The sequence below is a fragment of the Trichosurus vulpecula genome, chromosome 4, assembly GCF_011100635.1.
Source record: "Trichosurus vulpecula isolate mTriVul1 chromosome 4, mTriVul1.pri, whole genome shotgun sequence".
In the NCBI taxonomy this organism is placed as follows: domain Eukaryota; kingdom Metazoa; phylum Chordata; class Mammalia; order Diprotodontia; family Phalangeridae; genus Trichosurus; species Trichosurus vulpecula.
This window is the reverse complement of record NC_050576.1, coordinates 354,228,398-354,252,772: the sequence shown is the minus strand read 5'-3', so window position 1 is coordinate 354,252,772 and position 24,375 is coordinate 354,228,398. Positions and strand designations below refer to the sequence as shown.

The window sequence follows — 24,375 nt, the reverse complement described above, 5'->3', positions numbered from 1 at the left end:
TATAATTTGAAGCTAAGTTGCTCTGGCTCATTTATAGAAGAATGGGCCATCTCTTACACTTACTTATCAACCATGTTTTGCTTCATTAGTCTCAGTGGTTTGGGAACACTCATCAGGCAGGATGCACATGGCTAGGCCCTCTTGAAGACTTTTCCAAAATGGCAGTTGGTCTTTCTGACAATTTATCTTTGGCACACATTTGAGAGCCTCACTAACCTGAAATAGATGTTATATATGGAGGAAAGGATTATAATTGGCAGTTTCTCAGGATTAGTTTAAGGATGATACACCTTTAGAAATATTTGTGTGCAATTGATTTCTCAATGCTGGAGAACTATCATATTCAGCTAATAATAATTATCCTGAGAACAATCTTGGAAGGTGTCATCATCTGAATTAGGAAGTTAAGACACTCAGCATCTTGAAAAATAAAATTACAAAAAACAAAACAAGGATTTTTAGCATGCAAAAATTGAAGTAATGAAACACTCAAATCCAAAGAAAACTGTAAATTGAACTTGCAAGCAAAAAGAATTACAACTACCTATACTTAATGTAAATATTTCTTCACCTTAGGAAAGGAGTCTCCCAAAATCGTATTTAAACTTGCAATTTCAATGAATAAATGGATTAGCTGCAAAGCTTTTCATATTACTTAGTCTTATCTATGTTGAAAGAAATGAACAAATAAGTAACATCTTGAACCATGAAGTGGGGTTATAATAGTTGAATCATGAAATGAGTCACAGTAGTCATACAGGCAAAGGAGAAAAGAAGACCACATAGAATATAATTTATCTCTCTCTCCTGAGAGATAAGAAGCTCCATTTTGTTCCTTGTTTTCTAATGGTTGGAACAGGCAGCTAGGTGGCATAGTGGATAGAGTGCTGGGCTTGGAGTCAGGAAGATTTATCTTCCTGAGTTCAAATTTCGGCTTCACGCACTTAGTAGCTATGTGACCCTGGGCAAGTCATTTAACCCTGTTTGTCTCAGTTTCCTCATTTGTAACGTTAGCTGAGAAAGGATATGACAAAGCACTCTAGTATCTTTGCCAAGAAAACCCCAAATGGGGTCCTGAAAGGCTGGACTTAAAATGACCGAATAACAACAAAAATGGGTAGAACAGGAATGTTGGACTTTTCTCATCTGTTCATGTCTATTGGCTCCATTTAAAGCTTTGTGTCATACAGATATTCAGTGATAACACATTCCCATCCTCTTTTCAGATACACTTTTATGTCTCATATCTTTAGGGTAAGAATTGCCAGATTCATTGGCAGCCAGTGCCTCAGAAGATGCCAAGAGGTTTGGTCTTCAAAAGATATGGAGTAAAGAAATCTTGTGGACATGCTGTTCTTCTACAAGTAACTTGAGGAAGCAGAAATCTGACCCACTGACAATCACTCTGAAGACTTCAGTCTGCTGGAGTTGCTCAGACAAATATCTTTAAACTAAAGTAAAACAAAGGTGAAATCAGGGGTAGACATTATTCCCTAGTTAAAATACTGGAATGTCTGATATTCACAAGATAATGACTGCAGCATGTCAGGTCTAATTATTTCAGTCATCATAAAGCTGATATAGAACAGTGACCTGAAACTAATCATTATCACAGTTGCCTACTCTGACTTCTATTTATCACAAAACTGTTGATCTGGTGATTGACTTTGGTATTCACAATTAACTATGGACTTATTCTTTACCAAAATATTTGTTTCCAATTGCAGCAAGAGTTTGAGTTGGCTCCTGGGGCTATTCTGGCCTATCTTCTGTCCTATTTTTGGACTTCTGCCCAACTGGCACCTGGTACACCTGGCAGTTTAAATTATAAAATGACTGGGCTGAAAACAAGTCCTTCCCCTCCCACCCCACTCCCAGCTTGAACTTTCTCCAAATTCTGTACTCCAGTTACTGATTTCAGAGGGTGAGTATATTTTTATTCTGTAATATATGGTTTTAAAATATTAAATATTAAAGTAATTTTAATAGGATTTTAAAGTTAGTAAGTGACTATGTTAAACAAGTTAAACTTTGAACATACTAGACTAGGCCAAATTTGGGCTTAGTCCACAGTGTCAGATGGACACATAGACTAGGATGCTATAAGTAAAAAGACTTGGGGCATTTTCTTTGCTCTGCCATTACCTCACTATGATCTTTGGTAAAATCACTTCATTTCTCTGGGCTTCAGTTTCCTCACATATGTAACAGTGACTACTTTGGCCCACACTACTTGAAGGCCAGGTGTGTTTTCACCTTTTCCCCAGGATTCTCTAGTTCCCTTAAGGGGATTTGGAGGGTGTCCAGTGTCTCTGCCATTGGCTTCAGATTCTGCTAATGTTGTTCCCCTATTTGTAAAAGTCCCTTGTACCTCAGTTTCATGTAGTCATTTTACAGTCAGATTAGCTTTTACTGTGGGACACTTACTTCAAAGGTACAGGAAAAATGAACATTTAAATATTCCACTCCCCCTCCTCCCAATACCTGGTAACATAATTCCCCCCTCTCCCAACCCAATATCTAGGGAGATAAAGGGGTATTGTTTTCCCAACTTAACACAGTTCCTTTGTAAGTGTTCCACCAAATTCCAAAGTCCAAAGTCCTTTATGGGCTTAAGGCCCAGGCATGCTGGCTTCTCAGAGCTTCCCTACTGGACTAATTTCCACATCTGACCTGGAATGCTGCCTCCAAAGTCTCCAAAGCTTGAGTCCAGGTTTGGCGGGGATTCCACCAGCTACATCTAGAACTGAGAAGGAAAAATAAAACAGAATTGAATAAACCCCCAAGTCCTTTGCTTGGGGTCAAGGAGTCTAAAGAGGGGAAAGGTAGTCCTCCCTATCACTTGGGGTTAGTTCATGGTGCCCATGCTGTAAATGAGTAGGACCATTAGTCCCTCTGGATGCAGTTGGACATGCATAGTGAGAGAGACTGTTCCACATGGGTAGTATTTTGAGACACAATTTGTTCTGGCTACACAAACTATGAAAAGAGGCAACTCCCACCCAAACGGCATTGGAATGAATGCAAACATCTTCCCTGGGAATCTAGTCCCTGGTTTCTCCCAAGTGGATGCCTTTGTGTTAGGTGATCTGGGAATATGCAAAGTAAAGCCCCAAGATATATAAAATGAAAGTTTGGGATTACTTGGGTAGACCTATCAAGTTCTATTTTTTTCTTTCCTATTCATTGAAAGCAAAGCTTAAGTATATTAATTTCCACTTAGGGTATAGTTAGTTAATTGTTATCATGTGATATGGCTTATTCTGTGGCTATTGTGTCCAATTGATATATTTTTTGGAGGTCTTATGCTTTACTCTAATTTTGTAGGTTATAGTAAGAGATAATGTGGCACTTATTATTTCTTTTATGTATGTCTCAGAGACTCTAAAACTTATGCTATAATTGTCTCAAAACATTAACTCAATATTCAACAAAAAATTAAACCTGATACTTTAACAGTTACTGGGAGAAAGAGCAAAACATAAAATAACATTGGAGTAATCATGTGTAATAAGATGAGATCCTACAGATATTTTAGAAAATGAAAAAAATACACTGCCTTCCTCTCCAATTTAATATTACCCAACCCAATTTCTATCTTCTACTTATTAATTAGAAATGTTTTGGCATGATTAGATAGATTAAATAAGACAAAATTTAAAAAAAAAGCAACAGCATTGAAATACAGGGTATACCTGTAAAAAGAAATAATCCAAATTTAGAACTGGAAGAGTCCCAGTTCAGCAGAGTGTTGCATAGATTAGAAAACTATGGTATTCATTAGGGCTGCTATTTCTTTGGCACAGAAAATTTTAGGTGATTCACTTCCCTTAACAGTACAGGTCAACACCTTCTCTGAAATTTATAGTTTGAGAGATATTATTGTAACACTTAGACATTAAATGACTTAGAGTCACACAGACAGTATATTTTGAAATAAATCTTGAGCATAGGTGTTCCTCCAAGGCCACTTCTCTTATCAATTATACCAGATTGCCTTTTTTTCTGCATCTACTAATTTAATCACAAGGTTATACTTCTTTATATTAATCTGGATAAATGAATGAAAAACCTATGTATTATGTGCTTACTATGTGCAGAACACTAGTGATACCAAAAAAAATGCCCCAAAACCAAGTCTGCCCCTGCTTTTAAGGAACTGCTATCGTAAATGGATCGGAGACCTCTCTCTCTCTCTCTCTCTCTCTCTCTCTCTCTCTCTCTCTCTCTGTCTGTCTCTCCACACATACATACATACATACATATATATACACACAAACACATGTGATTTTGTGTGTGTGTGTGTATGTAGAGTTTCATTTGCAAATCATAGGTAAAAGCCTAGGGTACAGAAGCAAAATAGATAACATTTCTTCCATAATGCCATTTTATTAATAAAAAACCATTATTAATTTATGATATTGAACCATTTTATATTAACAAGGAATTTGGTACCATTTTTAAAATTTCTTAAATTTATTTATTTTTACCAAGTCTTCAGTGACTAAGGCGGATAAGGAAGCAGGGTCTGTAGCATTTGGGAAGGAAGTTGTAAAGTTACATCTTCACAAGAGTTGTTTCCCTGCAATATGGCAAGAAGAGCCAGGTTAGAAGGGCTGGCAGTCTGGGGATGCTGCTTTACTCACAACTAATGTTCTGACTTGTGCATTGATGGCAATTAATTAGCAGCTGGTGTTGGTTGTGGCAGGGATGGCAGGCTTTCTTTCTATAAGTATTGCTCTCTTCAGTGACTCACTGAAAGGACTAATCTAGAAGCAGTTCTAGTGTCCTTGGGAAACAACTGTTTCCTAACTTCTTAGCATATTAAAATGCATAAAAATTCAGCAACAGTAACTTAGAAATTCTTTTATATTTATTTGAGAGATTGATGCTTAAAACAAACAAATACAAAGCATTTTGTGACACTGCTATATTAGTGTTTCACTTTCACATGGGATCTCTTCTATCTGAAAAAACTGCGATGAGGTCTATGATTTCTGGCAAGGTAGGTTAGCGCTTGAGCTCATTCTCTTGCTGACAGTCACCCTCCCTGATATGAAAAATCATTCTGCTGTCAGTCAACTTCGAGTGAGGGAGAGTCCAGGAGCCAGAGTTCACAAAGAAGCATTAAAGAGTGGAAATTGTCCATCCCAGGATCAACCTTTAGTCTCTAACACTAACAAAAGAATTGCAAAGTGGAAAATGCTGATAGGGACCCATGGCTTAGATCAGGGATGGGGAACCTGCATCCTGGAGACCACATGTGGCCCTCTAGGTCCTCAAGCAGGTCCCTTTGACTGAATCCAAACTTCACAGAGCAAATCATTTTTTTTAAAAAAAGGTCAGTATAAATTTATGTTACATAAGTTCAACAAAATAAGGATTTATTCTGTGAAATTTGGATTCAGTCAAAGGGCCACACTTGAGGAACTAAAGGGCTACATGAAACCTTCAGGCTGCAGGTTCCCTACCTCTGGCTTAGACCCAATCCATCTTGCCGAACCCCCATATTAGCTTCCTGGTATAATTTGCCTTTTCTGCCAGAGTGGTGAGGCACTCCTTCCCGGTCTTTCATGAGAAGTCCATGGAGAAAGCTTCATTCCACACATGTTCCAGAAATAACAAGGAAGAACTAGAGAACAAAAGCTGTCTACCCTTTTAGTTTCTATGGATTGGATAGCTTTTCTTGGCCAAGCCTCTTGATATAGAAATTCCTTGTTGCCATCAAGGGACCAAGAGCTCAATAAGATGATCACAAAATGATTAGCCCATTAGTATTGAACCATAGTTCTTTGGCCTGAAGGAGCCAGGGAGCTTAATGCATACTCCAGTTGGTGGTCCCTTCAGATTAATCCCCAAGCATTCTCTAATCCAGTGATATCAAGAGCAAATACAAATGGAACTCTACTCTCCACATATTGAATTAGAAAACAAGTAATTGACATTATCTATGTTGCATTGAATTTTTATTTATTTTTATAAACATTTCCAAATTACAATCGGCTTTGGTTGGTTGCACTCTGGAGTTGTTTTGGCCACTTGTAGACCAGTAGTCCCCCAGTTTGACACTTCTGCAGGCTAATCCAATCCTCCTCCCCCTTCTCCCCCCAAACTATATATACAAGTAAATTCAATGTGATTACCAGTGACAACCTAATTGTGTATTAAAATATGTGACAATCTACAGGCTGTCTGTTGCAGGAAAAATTCTCCCTTAGGGCTAAACTGAGTGTCAACTCCAGGAATGAATGGAAGAATTAGTGCAGAGCAGCGATCTTTTCCCTCAGAACATGGTACATGCACATTCCCTAGGAGAATAAGGTACCTTATGTGGAACAAGAAATGCTAAAATCTTGGCTTACAATATAATAAACAGATTTGAGATGTGAAAATACAGTATTAAATTGTCCAAGTTGACAAGCAGTTGTTAATGGAGCCTCTTGCATCTAAATGGAGGCAATATACAACACTGCAGGTAGGTAATTTGAAATTCAATGGAAGTCTAAGCAGAGAGAATTTGTATTTTTCCATATGTTGATAGTGACTTATTAAGGAGTTGTTATTGCTTATAACTCTTCTCTGAAAACCTACATTTTGCATCCTTGATACCCATTTTTTAAAAGCTTTCATATCGGAAAACCAACCTTTTAAATACACTGAAAAAATACTTTCCATTTTGTGTAAATTAGAAAGTTATTCCTATCTGAAACAGCAAGTTCTGTAACTATTACTCAGTTATATTGAAATGTTGTATACGACACTACATGAAGTGTTTTCACAAGAAATAAGATAGTACTCTGCCTTTGGCAGAAGTGGAAAATAAATAAGAAGCAGAAAAAGCATCTGCAGTATGAATCAAATAATCCAACTGCCAAAATGAAGAACACCATATGTGCACCCATTGAGGAGAAAAAAAAAATGGATGAGGTAAGTAAACCTGCTGAAATGAGTAAACACAGGGAAATTCTTGTAGTGAATCAGGAGAATATGAAACAGATGTCTTTTGAGAGTATATAGTCAAAACAGTAAGGTAAGATTGTTAATGATTTTTGATCATATTCATACACACTAATAAACCTACCTAAACTTAAAATTACTCCCATGAGTATTAATTGCATAGTTCTTTAGTAAAAGTACTAATGCTAGATGACCATCCAAAAGAATGTGCAAAACAAATTACAATAGGTTCTAACCATGCTTGTTTGTTTTGTTTTTAATTTTTACTTTTAAACAGGTGAATGCAGTTTAAAATGGATGCTGAAAGAAGGTTTTCAAGGGGAAAAAAGAAACCATGAAAATTTAATGTACAGACTGAGACTTGTATATGGAAAGGATAAGGAGTCATTCTACTAATTATACCTGGGTGATAATGAGGTATTTTACAGATTGACATATACGGATTGATTGTGATTTATTGATGATAGGGATTATTCTTTCTTTAGTTCATTCAACGACCATTTATTTTAGCATCTACAATAAGTAAAATATGGTGCTAGATGATGGAAGAGATACAAAGATAATCAAGACATTCTCTCTTATACAATTTAGCAGACTGGAAAGAATGCTTATAAAATTATGAAATAATTCCAGACTTTAAAGGCACTATGATCTCATTGATGTAAATACTTCTTCAAATGACTCAGGTAAAATTCTATCCATGCCATTTTCATCCTTTGTTCCTCTTCTTCATATTCTTCTGCAAATACTCCACAAAGGGTCAAACACGAGCCCATGAATTTCCATTAACTCTAGTGCAGAAAATAACACGAGAAGAGAGGAACAAAATGTTCTATCAGATTAGAGAAAGGAAAGATCACTTCCAGTTGAGGGAACTGAGGAGATTTCTGAAGGAGGTGTCAATTGAGCTGATTCTTCAGAGGTAGAAGAGGGGAGGAGGAGGGGAGGATAGTGCATTTTGTCAATGTAAAGGGAAGTTGTAAGTGGAAAAGTGCTTGGCAGGTACTAGGGAGGCAATCAATCCAGTTTTTTTCTGGTAGAACAAGTAGAGGATAGTAGTATGAGATAAGGTTGGAAAATTGTGGAGAATCTTGAAAGTAAATTAAAAAGTTTGCATTTTACTTTGAGGAAGATAGACTATTTTTTTAAAGAGATGAATGACCAACAACATGAGATAATACATAAGATAGATTAATCTCACAGGTATGTAAAGTGTGGATTGAAGGGAGCAGAGAATGAAGATAATTAGACATAAGAGACTTAGCCTAAAAGATGAACAACAAATAAAAATAAAAATTGTTTGACTCCCTCCCTGAGTTGCTTCCTAGCTATTTGTCTTTATTGCAGTATAGGATTCTCCAAAGCATTGTGTCTGGAATAATCAGGGTACTTACTCTGTCTCATCATAGCTGAGGAAAAGTTTGGATTCCCTATGACACTAGAAATTTCATAGGGTCATAAAACTAAAATATGAAAAGTAGCATTGTTAATAGGTGAGTCACTGGATTTTGAGTCAGAAACACCTAAGTTCAAATAAAACCTCAGACACTTGTAATTAGTGTGGTTCTGGGTAAGTCACTGAACCTTACTGTGCCTGTTTATTCATCTGTAAAATGAGTGTTGTACCTTCTAGCTTTATATCTGTGATCCTAGATGTAATCCTTTCTTGCCATTTTCTAGCTAATACCGGCATGTAAAAATATCTATTTTTCTGTCATTGCTCTTTCCACCAAAAAAAAAAAATCAGGCAGTCAATAAGCATCTATTTTGCCTACTATTTGCCAGGCATTATTCTAAGTTCTGGGGAAATAAAGGTAAATGGCAGTCATTGCCCTTGAGGAGCTTGCAATCAAAGCATTATTCTCCCAAATGACCATGCTTTATTGACTATAGAATTTTAGTTTGTTTCTTTGTTTTTAGTTTTGTTTGTTTGATTTTTCAGTGACTGATTGCTAAAGTGAAATGCAGACATGTCTGCTACTTGTGGCTGTGCTTGCAGCTTTTTCCGCATCTATATTCAATTTTCCTAGTAACTACATCATCTGCTTCTTACACTAGTGATGCTTAGAGCAGGGATGTCAAATCTTGTGCTCAGGGCACTTCCTGTACACCTCAGCATAATCTCATCTAACAATCTCACAACATATGCATGTGTGCTTATGTCTGGAGGTACAAACAGTGAGTAAGCCAAATTCCTTCCTATACAACAATGTATGTGCTTGTATCATTAGGTTATAGCTCTTTAAAAAAAGTTCAATAAAATTCTGACATTCAGAAAACACACCTTAAGATGAATATTTATGGTGGGTGTGCAAGTATATAAGATACATAATTCCTGATCTAGCTGAAAATAAGCTGAGAAAAAAGAATCAAAGGAATTTGAGCATCCAAAATAAATGTCACAAAGTATATCCATTACAATTCATATACTTTATAATATAATAGAGTACAGCTTGGGTACTCACTCATAAATTTTTTACTTTTATTTTATAGTCAAGGGCATCTAGGTATCACAGTGGATAGTCCACTGGGCTTGGAATCAGCAAGACTCATCCTTGTGAGTTCAAATCTGGTCTCAGATACTTATTAGCTGTGTGACCCTGGGAAGTCACTTAACCCTCTTTGCCTCAGTTTCCTCATCTATAAAATGAGCTGGAGAAGGAAATGGCAAGCTATTCCAGTATCTTTGCCAAGAAACTCCAAATGCAGTCACAAAGAGTGGGACATGACTGAAATAACTCAACCACAATAATTTTACGGAAAATTCAACAAGAAGTTACAAGCATCTATGTGCTAGGTGCTCCCATTCTCCCATTTCCCAGAGTGCTGCAGAGGAAAGGCTGCAATTGCAGGGATGAAGTCTATTATTTCTTAGATGCTCTTTGATAGATGGGAATGAGGAAAGAAAAGGCAACTAACCAGGCAGGGGACATCAGGGTAGGCATCTGTGCAGCTACCAATAGCCACTTCTATTACCTTCCATCCCAAGTTATGGTAGAGATTGAAAAAGTGAGGAAGCAAATGACTAAAAGGAAATTTCCTAAACCTAATTCCAGTAAATATGGTAAACTGTTTCCTAAGTCCACCCAGAAATTAAAGCATCAAGTTAGATAAAATGAAAGAGAATTTTTTTCAAGGCACACTCAAATCAGTAAATTAGTAAGAATAATTAGTGCCAACATCACAGAAAAGGATGAAAGAAATAAAACCTAGTAAAAAAACAGTATGGAATAAAACAAAACAAAACAAACAAAAAAAAAACACCAACATACACAAACAGACACACACACACACACACACACACACACACACACACACACACACAAAATTCTGCCAAACCAGGTTATAAAACTCAGTAATTTTTGACTGTCCTTTTCCATGAAAATTCAACAGCTACATTTACAATTGAAGTTCATAATAATGAAACTGAGTCTTCAAAAAAATTACATTTTGCCCAATTGTTTTTAATAAAATGCTGGAGAATTATGCTATTCTGTGTTGTGCCTGACCCAGATCAGTCCCCTGGTAGTTTCTGTTTAATACTGGAACAATGTGAAACACTTGTAGGTCATCCAATAATTAACAAAAATATATCTATGTAGGCATAGTAGGAAAAGGGTATTCAGTGAGAGCACCCCTAGTTTACCGGCCTCAGCAAATCTCCCCTGACTGATTTGTGCACCTTGGTCTGCCAGCAAAACATCAAAGAATTCCTGGAACTCCTTATGGCTATTTTATTCTGAGGTAACAAAGAAATTATATCAACAGCCTGAACCTTTGCTCCCCTGAGAGAGGTCTAGATTCACAAACTACCTTATGGCCCAAGTAGAAACATAGCAAGATGTCATCAGGAGGCTGGGGCTACAACTTCTACTACACCTCAAAGAATCTACGCACCTCTGTCTTTTATGATTTAAGTCATCTCCATGGAAGAGAACATACAAGGCCTCTCCCCTGGATGTCTTCAGTGGCTTATCCTCCTTGTTTAAATGACAGGTATGTTGGAAAAAGAAAACCTTTGGCTGGTTAGTGTTTTTTGAACACACTTCTAGCTCCAGCACAGCCATCAGTGATGTCTGCTTCTTCACCACAGGTTTGAAGTCACCATTACATCAGAATGGCATGCAGTCCAAGCTCATAAGGATTGGACTCCTTGTCCAGTCTCCTAAATACCTCTCCACTTATTCTTAAAAAGGTAAATCCTAGAAAATTCTAGTAACCAAAAATAATCATTCCCTGACTGTTCTAGATAAGGGATGTTTTAGTTTGTAAATGTGTTTCAATCTTGGCCTATTATCTCAGAATTCAATTGTCAAGCAAATCTGTTTAAACTGGTTTTGACAACTATATGTGTGCCTTTCTTCTGGATTAAAATCTTAGTTTAGTAATCTATAATATGAATTCTAAATATGTTCCAGGAATTGCCACCAATAATCTGCCAAGTCAAATAGATGATGATGTAATAAATGTTTACCTTTGAGGTTCCTTTGTACTTTCTAATTCATGTATGGATTAACAGAATAAGGAGTAGGTCCATCTTTGGGGGGGAGGGCAATAAGCTGAGTTAATATATCATAATTTTTCATCTTCAGTGTTATTTTAAATGCACATCTATTTTTCTTTTCAACTAATTTACTGTGAAGAATTAAACATGAGGATTCTAGAATCAAAAAGCCAAACATTCCCCTAGAAAGCAATAAGCAGTCAGTTCCTACTTCCTGAAATTTGTAATGTTCATTTATATAGAAACTAAACTTTGCCATTGGAATTAAAGTTATCTAATTCTGATCTGAGTCATACAACTCTTACTTAGATTTAAGTTTTCTTTAAAATATCTGTATCAGTATTAGTAAATGCCAGGATATGATGCTATATTCTCATTTTCCCAGCAAAATAACATAATTTAAATGTCATTTTTGAATTGATCATGAATCAAATGGTGTTCAGTCATGTGTAAGCTGTGGTAGTTTCATAGAACCAGTGATGGATGTGAGTGAATTCCTTATCGTGTTGTTGTTGTACAAGAGTAGAGAAATCTAAACAGATAGATACAATTTTCTCAAAGAACAAGATCAATTTCACTTCTTGGCAGTTTCTAAATTGTGTTTGCCAATTGTTAGTGAAATTATGGAGATAGATGATCACCGGTCTTGACCTTTCATTACTCCAAGGCCTTAGCATGAAGGAGTAGTGTGCAGTTTAAAGCATTCTTGTTTTGTTTCAATTTACGGTATCTCCAGCTTCATTTCTCAAAGTATAGAATGAGATAACTGTCTTGGAAAGTTTATGGAGTACGACTATTATGCTGTGGATCCTATATCTGATTTCTAAAATGTTAATATACATTAAATGTACTATAAATATTTTTGAAAATACAGTGAAACACTTTATGAATCTTTTCATTTAATCACATTTTACCCAAGAATATTAAACAAAACATTATCAGTGGTGTTTGGCTATATAATTGAGGTACTGATTTGAAATTCACTTCATGAATTATTTTTAAATCAATATTTTACATCTTATAAACTTAAACTGGATATGCTACCTGAATATTAATAATTTAAAAAATAAAAAAGAGAATAAGTATAGATACCTTTTAAAGCTATGACTCAACGTAACATGTTCTTGAGAAGGAGTTAGGGAGAAACACAAAAGATAAATATATGATTTGGATTACAAGAAATCATAAAATGTTTCCAGAAACCAAATCAAAATATGTTTAAAAATTTCAACATCATTTGTTTTGGAAAATATAACATATATATCTGATTTTACTTGTGTACTATATTTCTCAAATGCCTCCTTCTTTCTGATACTACTACCACTCTGGCATAGGTCCTTATCATTTCGGACCTAGATTATTGAAATACCCTCATCTCTCTTACCATTCAAACGTAGTTGCTCCCTCTAGGATCAAATATAAAATACTGTAGTGTTCAAAGCCCTTCATAACCATCCCTGTCCCTCATTTCCAGTCTTTACAATTCATGGAATCTATGATCCGGTAACACTGGCCTCTTGGTTGTTCCTTACACTAGTGCCTCAGATACTTAACTACTAAGATAACCCTGAGTTAACTCACTTAATCTCTGTTTCCTCAGTTTTCTCATTTGCAAAATAGGGATAATAATGGCTCCTACCACCCAGGGTTGTTCTGAGGATAAAGTAAGATAGTATTTGTAAACCATTTAGTTCATTGCCTGTCACATTATAGGTTTCATGAAATTGTTAGCAATTATTGTCACTCTACAAGATACTCCATGTCCTGACATTTTTAATTTCTCCATGATATTTTCATTGGTTTCTTTCATGCCTGGAAAATTCACCCTTCTCATTTCTATTTCCTTACTTCCCTAGCTTTCTTCAAAGTCCCAATAAAGTCCCAATTTCTATAGGAAACATTTCTCCATTCCCCCTTATTTCTAATTCTTTCCTTTTGTTGATTATCTCTTCCACTAGACTGCGAGTTCCTTGAGAGCAAGGACCATCTTTTCCCCTTTTTTATATCCCCAATACTTTGTACAGTTGCATATAATTATTTCATTGTCACATGGGAATATATAATTGCATATATATGTATTTGTATAATAATTAGAGGGAAACAAACTAATTTTGAAATTATTCTGGGAAGAGCTTAGAATTTAAGTAATCACCATACTTTACCTCTAGATATTTTGGGGGCGGGGAATCATCATATAAGGAACTATCGGTGTACTGATCTTGGCCACCTTGCCAGTCTCTGATGTGGAGTTTTTTTTTAAAGTTTGCCAAGAGATTTTATATTTGCAAGATATTTATAAATATTATCTCATTTTATCAACACAACAAGCCTAGCAGGCAAGCTCTATTATTATCCCCTTTTTTATAGATGAGGAAATTGAGGAACAAAGAGCTCGAATGACTTGCCTAGCATCATACAGGTGGTTGAGTGTTGAAGGACCAGAATTCAGATCTCACTAATCTAGAATTTTTAAAAAAATTATTTATTTTTAGCTTTCAACATTCACTTCCATAAGGTTTTGAGTTCCAAATTTTCTCCCTATCTCTCCCCTCCCCCTACCCCAAGATGGCTAGTAATATGTAAAGAGGAATTAGAACCAATGGGAGCAACCACGAGAAAGAAGAAACAAAAAAGAGAGAGAGAGAGAGAGAGAGAGAGAGAGAGAGAGAGAACAAACAACATGCTTTGATCTACATTCAGAATCCATATTTTTTTTCTGGATGTGGACAGCATTTTCCATCATGAGTCTTTTGGAGTTGACTTAGATCTTTGCATTTCTGAGAAGAGCTAAGTCTATCAAAGTCAGTCCTCAAACAATGTGGCTGTTATATGTACAACATTCTCATGGATCTACTCACTTCACTCAGCATCAGTCCATATAAGTCTTTCCAAGTTTTTCTGATGTCCAGTTGCTCCTCATTTCTCATAGCACAATATGTTCCTTTACATTCATTTACCACAACTTGTTCAGCCATTCCCCAACTGATGGGCATTCCTTGAATTTCCAATTCTTTGACACCACAAAAAGAGGTTCTATAAATATGTTTGTCCATGTGGTTCCTTTTACCATTTGTATGATCTCTTTGGAATATAGCCCTAGAAGTGGTATTGCCGGGTCAAAAGTTATGCACATTTTTACAACCTTTTCGGCATAGTTCCAAATTGCTCTACAGAATGGTTGGATCTGATGTGTAGTTAAAAAAAATTCCTTACTTTTATATCCCAGAGTCAAACTGACCTTTTATGTTAAAACCTGGGCATAAACGAGGTTCTTCATGTCTCCAAGGCCCTCTGGCCTCAAATTTCTCATCTGCAAACAGCTTTTCATGAGCTAGAGATGTTGAGGAGTAGAGTAAGCCATTATTTCTCCTTCCAAGGAATATTATTAACTTCTACTAAACTGTAAAAGGAAACAGATTAGGTTTTAATGTTTCCCTGAGGAGTTATAGTTTATTATAAATGGAACACTTTCTAACTTTATTTAGATCCTGATTGTTGTATTCTCCCTGTGCAAATAAGCAAGGATTGAAAAAGACACAAGATTTCATCACTCCAATTTCTTCAATATTTCTCTTTACAGTTAGAGGCTGAATGAATAGACTAGAGGTATAATAAAAAGTAGAAGTGATAGAAGAAAAAAATTACAAAATGACAATAAGAAAAAAGCGAAAAAATTGAAAAAGAAAAATATGGACGTGATAGGAAAAATGGAATTTAATTCATGATGTCAGTTTGGAAGCACAGTGTTTCCATCTGAACACACAGAGCAGAGAAATCTTTTTGCAGCAGTGATTATGTCAGTGTATGGTAGGGATATCAAAATGTGGTATAATTCAGTTATTTACTGTAATCATATGCCAGATAGGTACCTACCTCTGAAACCAAACTGAGTTTATAGCAATGCCCATTGATTATTTTGCAAGTAAGAATAAATATCTACTCTGTTGCAGCTAATACAGTCCATTTACACAGGCTCAAAGTTAGACTCACTTACAAGATTTCACGATGCTTCTGAGATTATGTGGAAACAAACCAACAAAACAAAACAAAAAAACCCACTCTGTTTCCAAGTGACTGCTCAAATCTATTATTTTCTTCCACAAAGCAGTAAATTGACAAGCATTTATTAAGCATTTATTGTGTTCCATGGCACTGTGACAGGTATTGGAGATAAAAACACAAAAATGAAACAATCCCTGTGGACAAGTCACTTATATAGTATAGGTAAAAAAATGTGCATATCTAAATGTATACCAAATATACAGAACCACATGGCAGTAGTCTTGAAATCAGGAAGATCTTATTTCAGTTCCTGTTTCTAATACATAGTGATTGTGTGATACTAGTCAAGTCACTTCCCTATCCGTGCTCTTGGCAAACCTTAGGACTAAATGTAAGGAAGTGCCAACCTGCATGGATAAAGGAATTTTCCTCATTTGGGAGTTCTCTGTACCAATAAAATTAGAGGTCTGCTCTCTATCCTTGTTTCTAAGTACAAGGTAATTTGGGGGAGGGGGAAGGATATGGCATTAGACACTGGGGAGATGAGGTAGAACTTCAAGTAAGAAGTGCCAACTGAGTTGACTTTTGATGAATGTGACAAGGAGAATATAAGAATATGTACTCTTCTATAGCAGCAAGAACCCTGGCACACTCACGATGGCCTGCTAGTGCAGGTTCTTTGATCTGCTTTTCTTAAAGGAAAGACAACTTTAAGGAAGTCAAAAATCTTACTTTAATCAAACATATATAAATCATTCATTAGTTCAGGGGAAAGGTCAGCATGAACATGGAGAAAATACAAGCAGAAAAATTACCACAGAGATTCAACAGACAGGGCTCCCACTGTCTGAACAATGGAAGGCAACCACCTACATACACCACTGGATCAGGGGAGCACCAACGTCTGAGTAGTGGGCGGTGGGGGGGGGGTTGCCTCCTAACACACAGCTACTCAGGGGGAGGATTCTGGGAAGATGGCAGAGTAGGTCAGAAAATTCCTAGCTCTCAAGATTTTCCCCCACAAAAGAGTTAAAATAACACCTTAGGGTGAATAAAGTGGGGTGCAAAGAAGAATAGGGGCACAACCAGGATCTTCCAGGGACAGTCTGAGAAGATCTGAAGAAGAACCCCAGGACTGTGTTTGGTCCCGAGAAGGAGTAACCACCTCCAGGCTAGGTTCTGGTTTAACAACAAGCAGCGAACCCTGGGGTTAGTTGGTTTGAGAGGCTGCCTCAGTCCCAGCCACTGGAACTTTTTACCCCAGGATAGTCAGGGGAGTCATGTGTTTGAGCTCAGGAAGATTGGGGGAACCTCTCCTGACAAGGAATGCCAATCCCAGGTATGCTGTGAAGAGCAGTGGGGGCGAGAAGGAACCAACACATGCCCGGTGAGTGCAGAAGCAGTCGGGCAGAAAGCCCCTGGCTGTGGGCACTTACAGGAGGTTAGAGGTTTGGCATTGGCTCCAGGCTAGAGGGAACTGAAGATCTGGGGCAAGAAGCATCATTTCCTATACCCCAGGGCTAGAGGTGATTATAAAAGTCAAGTTATTACCACAAAAAAATGCATAGGCAAAAGAGAAAGAATCCAACCATAGAAACCTATTATGGGAATAGAGATAACTGGGGTTCATCTTCAGCAGAGGACATTGAAGTAAAGAAATCCCCAAACAGCAACGCTAAATGGTCACTTGCACAAAAAGAAGTTACAGAAGATCTTAAAAAAGACTTTAAAAATCAAATGATAGAGATGGAGGAAAAAGTAAAAAAAAAAATTAATCCAAGAAAAACAAGAAGGTTATGAAAGGAAAGTCAACCAATTAGAAAAGGAGATCCAGAATCTCAAGGAGGAAAATGACATCTTGAAAATTAGAATTGGGCAAAGTGAAGCCACTGAAATTATAAGAGATCAAGAAATAATTAAACAAAACATGAATAATGAAAAAAATAGAAGAGAAAGTGAAACATAAAAAAACACCAGATTTGGAGAATAGATCAAGAATAGTAAACATAAAAATAATCAGAGTAACTGAAATTTATGATCAAAAAAAGAATCTTGATACAATAACATAAGAAATAATTAATGAAAATTGCCCTGAAGCATTAGAACAAGGCAAGGAAGTAGAAATAGAAAAAAATCCATTGAACACCACTTAAAAGAGATCCTATGAGAAAAACTCATAGGAATATCACACTCAAATTCTGAAATCCCCAGATCAAGGAAAAAATATTAAAAGCATCAAGATTGAAACAATTTAAATATGATGGTGCCACAATTAGAATTACACAAGACCTAGCAGCAGATACCTTAAAGGACTGCAGGTCTTGGAACACAATATATCGAAGAGCAAAAGACTTGAGGCTCCCACCAAAAATATCATACCCTTTAAATTTCAGTATTATCTGAAATGAAAAAAAATGGACATTTGACAAACCCCCAGACTTTCAAGACTTTGTTAAAAAAAATCCTCAACTTAATAGAATATTCGACATACAAGAACTAAGAGACACATAGTGTATGTACCAAAGACTGACTATAAGGGATTTGAAAGAACAGACTGCTTACCTTTCATATAACATAAAATGTATGTCTAACAATCTTCTTATAAATAGCCTAGCTTATAAGAAAGAGGGGGATAAACCTATGATATGAATTTAAAAAGTAAAACCATTTAGAAACAACTAAAAAGAGGAACTATTTTATACAAGAGAGGTGCAAGAAGAAGAAAGGATACAGAGGATTTAGATGGGGAGGAGGGCTGGTAGTTCTGGTAACCTACTTTCATTGGGAATGTGTTTAAGAGGGAACAATACATATATATTTAGAAGAGTATAAAAGTCTTCTAAATTTAGAAGAAATAAAATAGTAGCAGCATAGTGAGGGGGGAGAGGACAAGGGAGGGATTAGGACAAGGGAAGGATTTTTAGAGGAGAGAATGAGGGAACAGGTAAAGGAAGTTTAGATTAATGGTAATGGGGGAATAGGGGAGGGATCCTTAGGGGGGGAAGGTAAGTAATAAGAGGGCAGGGTGGTTGGTGGAGGAAGGGGGTAGACAAGTAATAGGAAGGCAATGTAGCTGGTAGAAGTCAAGTAGAAGAGGCAGGAAGGATAGGAAAAAAAGATATTTACAAATATAAAAAACAAAGATCAGGAGTAGATTATGTTTGGGAAAGCATATGTCTATACACGCATGTATATGTGTATGAGTGTATGTATATATCTGTATGTGTATGTATATATCAAGAAATATCTAAATTATACTATAGCCTCCTGGGGGATGGGGGGACGGGGAAAAAGGCTACTCAGAGTCCCACCCAGGGAATCAAAAGGTCCTTCTCAGGAGCAAGTCCCCAAAGCAAAATACCAACTTCAGAATATATATTATCACTTTAACTAATAGGCTCAGAGATAGAAGGCATCACAACCCTCTTGACTAATTAGCTTGCCTAATTAGCTTAGTAGCAAAAAGTGTAAAAGCATTCCTACAAGCAAGCCTCCCCCTAGGCAAGCTCCTCCCCCAGTAGGCTGTATGTGACTCCAGATGTATCATAGCTGTGAACTCAGCCAGAGACATCCGAGACTGAAATACCCGTGTACCTTTAAACCTGGCAACATGGCCCCGGTTCTAGGTAAAAAGGGGACATACATGGCCATATAGGCCTATTATTGGACTGGGAAGATATTTCTTTTCTATTAACATTTGTATTGGTAATTAAGGTGGGACTTTCTTTTACTGTTTTCTCTTTTAGCACTTATTTAATCAAGGGCCCTTGAAGAGTCTGGCCTTTGTTTCTTTGATTGGATCAGTAGTCTTTGATGACTTGCTTGCCTCAAGGAAAAGCCTAGTTTACATGGGTTTGAGTCACATGTTTCTGACTCCAGAAGCTTTTAGGTCCCATTTGTTTGCATCGAATATTGTGATGCCCTTTGACCCTGAACAAGATATATAAACCTGGAGGTTGACATTTTTCCTTTGGGACTCTCACTCACTGCAGGAGTGATACATGACTGAACAAGCCATTCTAACTGCCCTCCCACTTTGCTAAACCAGATGTGGGTTTGTATTTAGTCTGTTTATAATGTATGTTTATAATTTGTTTGCATTTGCTCTGAAGTTCAAGTTGCTGGCTTTTGTCCTGAACTAAGTGAATGATATTTGTATGTTTGATTAAAGTGAGATTGTTAACCACTTAAAGTTACTTTCCTTAGTAAAGCAGATCAAAGAGCCTGTGTTAGCAGCTCTTGTTGTTGGTCTTGTTGGGTCTTGCACCCCACAAAAGCTGCTAGCCAGATTGTTGCTACAACATTATATCTTCACATAGACATATATACACCCATGTTTAACCATGTACATATATGCACACATATGCATATATGTATAAATACACATATATACATATATATGGGTATATATGTATCTATGTCTGTGAGGAGTACATAAGTCCTGGGTTCAAGTTCTTCTTTTGACACATAAGGGCAATGTCACAACCTCTTAATGATTCAAGAAATTCTCTAGGACTAAATTGGTTAACAATTATTGATTTACATTGATGAGAGAGTTTTCCTATTGAGAATTCCCTAAGCAGATGAATCACAGATCTAGACCAATGTGTATGCACAGATATAGACATTCATGTACACACATGATGGCAAAGAATGTTTTTAAACTCAGTTGTGATGCTTGACCTAAAAGAGGATATGAAGATGGTTGAGCTGGGCAAGGCAGAAACACAATGACCAAATTCCTGATAGTTTATATTCATGGCAATGGAACTGGTTGAAGACTCTGGACCAAGGGGAATCAATATTCTTTTCCATGGAAGCTACTGATTCTGAAGTTGTCAAGTAATGATGAACCTAGAAAGGTAGTTATTAAAAATAAATTCTACCTCTGGGAGTTTTATTTAGATGGAAATGCTTCCCCATGCAAAGCTGTTGGGAGTTTGGAAGGAATGAAGACTACCTGTTTTTATGACTCCTGGTAGAGGGAAAGCAAATCACTGAACATTCTATCTTATATAGCAACCTGTCATTTTTGCCAATTTCACTTTGATGTGGCAAGAAGACATGTGGCACGGTACCTCACAGTTCAACCTGAGAATACTTTTGATCCATATGTGATTCCACAAATATCTATACACGCAGCAAAAACTGGCTTTAGAGCTATAAAGCATAAGAAGACAGAAAAATACAAAGATAGGAGAAAATCCAAGATACTTTAATACAGACTGGGCCGTGCTGTATCAGGTCACCCTCATTTTGCTTATACTAGTAAATATCAGGACTGTATTCTAGGACAACTTCTTGGTTTTTTTTTTCCTGCTTCTCCATTCTGAACTGGTTTTGATTCTCCCTGAAGGAGGGGGCACAGACTTGTATTTATGCACTGTTTCTTCATTTTCTTTCTCCCTCCACCTTCTACTTGATGTTTCTACTTCATGTAGGTGTCAGATGGAGGTATTATTACTCAAAACTACAGGAAAGCTTTTTTTTTTAAATCTAATCAGTGATTTTATCAATGAATGGAGCTACTTATAGGTAACTATAAATGCAGAACTGACCATTCATTATAATTTATAGTCTTAAAAGAGTTTCCTGGGTAACTGAAATGTTAAATGACTAAGCCATTTTCAGTCAGCTTGTATCAAAGGTGGTACTTGAACTCAGAACTTCCTAACTTCAAAGTCACCTTTCTAGTATGTTGCATCTCAGGAGAAATACAGGCATCTAAAATGACCAAAAACCAAAGTCAATGACCTAACAAAAGAGTGCATTCACAAATTACCGGTTAATCCTGGTCCTATGTTCAAATAAAGTAGAAAAAGGAACTGGACAGCAATCTTTCTGACTTCTCCATTTTCGTTTCTAAGTCCCAACCATGTCTTATGAATCATCATATTGCTCCCTAGAGGGGGAGGGAAAAGAAAGTGTTAGGTCAAGTTCCCAATTTCTAGTTGTGATTTGCCTGGTTTTTTTTTTCTTTATCTCCATCACTTAGTTCAATGCCTGGCACACAGCAAGTGGTTAATCATTTTTTTTTTTTTGTTAATCAATAGGAGAATCCTGATTAATGTTGAAAAAGAAATGTTTCTGGCCCTGAGAAATTCATTCTCACTCTGGATCCACCTTCTTTGTTATGAGTGGTTTCTATGAAGAAAATTTTTTAGCCCAAACAATTGTGGGAACAAAGTGAGGTGAGCATCAGAAAAAGAATAACTATGCCTGGTCAGGTGGGGGTATGGGGGTAGGTAAAGCATCTGGGGACTGGTGGAAAGGTGTGCTGCACCTTGAGAGGAATAATATCCAGCAAGTAGGAGCCCCCTGGCCTCCATGCTTACCTGCAGGTAACGGGAATGGGCAATCATGTCCTCATATTCTTTGTACAGGGTGCTGTCACTGTCCTCAATCAGCAGGCTACTAATGGGTGTGTACTTGAAAGGGGCTCACTAGGGTCGGCAAATGCTTCCATCCAAAAGCTCATGAGCAGAGGCCGGAGTGTAGCACCCGTGGACAGACTCCCTTACATAAGTTGGAGCTGTACTGGCGGAAAGTGATGTCCCTGTTCTCCCAGTCCAGCCGGAAGCTAACCTGCAAAGGGTGGAGAGAACTCTGGGTCTGCTAGGGTGAATGGCCAGGTGCCTCAGATTTCATGGGTCCCACTGGATGGATTCCCACGGCCAGGGAAAAGGGAACGGCTCCCCCAAGGTCCCTGACCAGAAGTTCTTGCAACCCACTTCGTGGCACTCTTAAAGATATTGTTGAAATACAGAACTAGGAAAGCAGTGTCAGGAGCAAATGCCTGCTTCCACCCAAGTCCAATCTCTGTCCTTTCTTGATGCTGACACCGGACTTGGATTTGACCCCTTTTTGAGGTCAGACTTGCTGCTGAATGTAATTGGTGAGAGCCATCCCTGCCCCAGCCTCGGGCACAGCAAAGCCGAGGAGCCTCCTCCCTGAACGCAGGCGATCGTTGTGGGCCCTGAACTGCAGGTGGTAGGAGAGATGGGAGTGAGACAGGCGAAGGCGAAGGCAGTAAGCAAGCAACGGTAACCCTCACTAGCTGGTCCACTCCTGGTTTGGCTGAAGAGAGAAGTCTAGAGTTTGCACATACAAGAAACTGGGACGACGGAGGAGGGGTGGGGTAGGGACGGGCGCGTCGGCACCCGCCAGCCTCACCAACCTCACAGTGGGGATGAATTTCTTCCTCTGGCGCCCGTGCGGGTTGGCGCCCTGCTGGTACAGCTCCAGCAGGTACTGCAGGGGGCGCCCGCGAGTGAGCGCAGAGCCGACGCAGTCGCTTCTTGCAGTAGCGCCACAAGCAGGGGCAACAGCCTGGGCAGCTGGGCCGGTGCCACAGCATCCTGGGCCCGGGCACCCCTTCGGGGAGCTCAGGCCCAAGGCAAAGCCCAGCGCACACGGGAGCCAGCCTGTGCCTATGGGGCCCATGGACCTGAAGAGGAGGGTAGGAATCTGAAGTGAAGCCTGGGACTTAGTCTAGCAGACAGCTGGACTTGGGGCGGGGTCGCTGGGGTGTGGTAGGGGTACGGCTTGATCTAACCAATTATGGTCCATTTATCATCCCAGCTACGTTACTGTAGACTGAAACCCGAGTCTCCAATTCTTTAGAGTCCATGTGGCCCAGGGCCCAACTGAAATAGGCTTCAAAGACCACATACTATTTCCTCTCAACTTCCTACTTATCAAATTCATACTCCTGTATCAGCAATGCCCAGTTTTTTAGTTTTGTAGCCAGAACTGAGATAATACATAATGGATCCAATGAATTGTGAACATTTTTTTTTTGTTCCTTGCTCTTAACTCTAGCTCCTCAAAGCTTCTTGTCAATCTATAACCACTTAGGACAATATTCAATAATCTTCAGATAACCCATCCTTCCCCCAGAAATGTGACTCTTTAGGGAACAGATTTCATAATAGAAACATTTAAAATATAAAATATATTCATTCTTTAACAGTATAAAATTAAGTTCATTTTTATATTATTACTTAGTGCTTATCCTGTCTCCTAGCTCATAAGTCTCATATAAAAATGATACTCCTGATGCTTATTGAGGAGTATATGTCATCTACAAGCATTTAGCATCTAACATTTCTTATTCCATTTTTCACTCACCTGTTCTATAGCCACCCTTGATCACTAGTATCCTCAAGTAGCAAAGCACAGGTAAATCCTCATAAGGGTCACATCAGTTGAATTTGCATTATTTGAGTTACAATTCTGTATAGAATACGACAATTATTTCCAGCCCAATGGAAACATGCAATGAAAAATTTTAAAATAAGTTTTTATTTATTAATGTAATATAATGGCAAAAGATAAAATATATTGCTGATTCAAGTGTTACTAAAGAATTTGTTGCAATAGAATAATTATAGAAAGTGAAATTTTAAAAAATCTTGACTGTCATACCTAAAGGTAAGCATACACTGATGATTTGATGAAATCATCACTATTATAGTTTAAAATATAGATTGAAATGTCATCTCTTTGTTTAAATCTCTCTACATACAAATACAAATTTACATAATGAATTTCCATCTTCACATTTTTTATGCAATGAATCAAGATACTTTAGGGACTTAGGGCATTATTTAAAATCAGTAACAATTTGCACATGTTATTGTTGTTCTTGCAACCCTTTTAAACAGCTGGGCTAAAATGATTTGGAAGCCAGTCTTCTAAAACAGCTTTAATCACCCGTGCTTTCTTTTTTCACTGCAAAAGCACTGAAAACAATTAATGGTTGCAGTTTCTCAGAGTGAGAGTTTTGAGTTGGATAAACAAGCACTGACTTAATTTAAAAATCTTTTCTGCAGTGAAAGTGTTAGGAGATTCATAAACACTTTAAATAGAGATTTTTTTTTCTTTGACATATATGTTCTGGAAGTTATCCT

At 37.5% G+C, this 24,375-nt stretch overlaps 1 pseudogene; it reads right to left on the bottom strand.

Moving 5' to 3' along the window:
- Positions 1-66: 66 nt before the first annotated feature.
- On the bottom strand, positions 67-23,093 carry LOC118847238 (annotated as a pseudogene).
- Positions 23,094-24,375: the final 1,282 nt, after the last annotated feature.